We start from the raw sequence: 2,500 nt of genomic DNA on the forward strand, positions 1-2,500 counted from the left end.
GTAGTGCAAAAATAAAGAATTAAAATAACAAAGTCTAATCTATATAAGTGCTCTTGAATAAAGCTTCCTGTAAAAAAATAGCAAAAAAATACCAAGTCTTCGTCTTGGAAAATAACAAAATCTAAAAGAAAAGAAAAGTCTTCTTTGTGGAAAATAGTAAAATAAAAAAAACCAAGACTTCACCTTGGAAAATAACAAAATCTAATCTAAAACATCTTAAATAAAGCTTATTTGTAATCTTCTTTGTAGGCAGAAAATAGTAAGTTACAGGACTCTCGAACTGATGTAGTCCAAAAATAAAGAATTAAAATAACAAAGTCTAATCTATATAAGTGCTCTTGAATAAGCTTCGTGTAAAAAATAGCAATATAATAAAAATACCAAGTCTTCGTCTTGGAAAATAACAAAATCTAAAAGAAAGGTCTTCTTTATGGAAAATAGTAAAATAAGAATACCAAGACTTCACCTTGGAAAATAACAAAACCATCTTGAAAAAAAGCTTATTTTTAATCTTCTTTGTAGGCAGAAAATAGTAAGGCGAAAATAAAGTCCCCTCTAAGCTCTAAAGTAACAAATACGACGTGTTAAAAAAAAAAACTAACAATAAAAAAGAACCAAGACTTCGTCTTGGAAAATAACAATCTAAATTGTGGAAAATAGTAAAATGAAATAAAAACCGACTTCACCTTCGAAAATAACAAAATCAATCTAAAACAAATGACATCTTAAAACAAAACTATTATTTGTTTCGGAGGTTGTCTATGACTGTTCATAGACCGCATAATTTCCACAGAACATTCTCAGAATATCAAGAGAGAAAAGCAGCGTTCTGCGGGAAATCATCTTGGCCAGTGATGTCGTTCTGGGTTTGGTCAGGCCCAGGGAGGTAAGTACCTCGTTATTCTCAAGGGGCCACTTTCCTCTTGCCCCAACCGGGAATCCAAAGAATGTGACCTTGCTAGCCTTCGTCAGCACTTTGACTTGATCACCAAGAGGGGTATAGTACGAAACTTTGTGCGAGGCAGCATCTGACAAGGTATTCTTTGAAAGCTCAAAACGGACGGTGACATCGATCACAACCGCCTCCTCATCTTTTGCAAACACGAGGTCAGGCTTTCTCATCTCTCCCGTCTCGGATATGAACCGTGGCTCTTTGTATACAGACCAGCCCAATCTAGCCACTTCGTCTGCCAGAATGTTACTGATCTTGTTATGTCGCGCAATTCTTGCTTTCTGTACTGCAGGACATTGACCGAGAATGTGCGAAAGGGACTCGAGTCTGGCAGAGCATTTCCTGCAGGAACGTAAGGCCCCATCTCTGCCTCTGTTCAAGCTTTCTCTTGTTGGGTAAATATTTGCCCTTAGTTGTAGTGCTGCGATAAAGAAGCATTGTTTAAAGCCGCACCATGGCCTCAACCAAGCATTACTGATTCTATCATGCGCAAAGTTTACAATGCCCCTTCCTTGAACCGGCTTTTCGCACCATCTCTGAAATTCATGCTCCCTCCAATCGCAGGGTCTCGGATATACAGGTTCTTTTGACACCGAGTCCCTGAGAACGAATGTTGGGATTGCATCACTGTCACCCCCTGCTCGTACCCACAAATTACGGTATTCTTCCTCCATACCCTGCGAGGACACAATATTACGGGTGATAGCATCGGACGAGTTTGCTATACGTTGCAGCCTTCTAACTTGAACCGAAGGGATTGTTTTTTCCAGTTTCAAGATGGCAAGGCCTCCGTCTCGGGCTCTGGCATATAACAGTCCATCACAAGTTGAAGCGGGAAGGTGGAGCCATCCTTTTACCGCCTTTCTAATCTCTTGGTCCAACCCACGGAGAGTTGATTGCTTGCAGTCCGAGTGGTCTGCAGGATATAACAATCTGGGTAGGGCATAGGCATTGAGTAGTTCAACCTTCTGAGTTGGCTTCAGAGGCGCCTCATCGATTTTCGAGATCCATGTCTTTAGCTGACAATGTAGATCAGGCTGTATAGTGCCAGTCCAAGGGCCAATTTTCAGACCAAGGTATTTCGTTGATTCATCAGGTTGGATCATATGGACATCTTTATTTTTGATAGTCCATGGGTCGCAGTTGTTCACCGTATATGAATCTTTGGTTGGGCTTATCATGAAGCCCTGGCACTTTCTGGCCTGAACCTCCAATCCCGATAGCCCACAAAATGATTCCAAGATCGCTAGATTGGCGGCCATACCAACCCAAGATTCGCTCACCAACACCAAATCATCAGCAAACGCAAGAGCTGTCACGTGGTCGGTATCAATGGAGTACCCAACTCCGTGTGACTCTAGGGTGCATATCAAAGGGTCCATGGCAAGATTGAAGAGCAGGGGTGACATGGGGTCACCCTGTTTGACACCAACACGTATGCTAATTTCTCGAGTCGACTCGCCATTGCTTTTGAACGAGGTCGTACACCGATCGTAGGCGTTCTGGATGATGCCCACCACGTGTTCATCTACTTTCTTGTGCCTTAAC

The 2,500-nt window shown here is 41.8% G+C and overlaps 1 pseudogene; it reads right to left on the reverse strand.

The window, feature by feature from the left end:
• The window catches only part of LOC142916732 (28S ribosomal RNA), a 10,288-nt pseudogene that overhangs the window by 2,795 nt on the left and 4,993 nt on the right, over window positions 1–2,500 (reverse strand).

The sequence above is a fragment of the Petromyzon marinus genome, unplaced genomic scaffold (genome assembly GCF_048934315.1).
Source record: "Petromyzon marinus isolate PM22_M1 ecotype Great Lakes invasive population unplaced genomic scaffold, UKy_Petmar_22M1.pri1.0 PM_G_Scaffold_40, whole genome shotgun sequence".
In the NCBI taxonomy this organism is placed as follows: domain Eukaryota; kingdom Metazoa; phylum Chordata; class Hyperoartia; order Petromyzontiformes; family Petromyzontidae; genus Petromyzon; species Petromyzon marinus.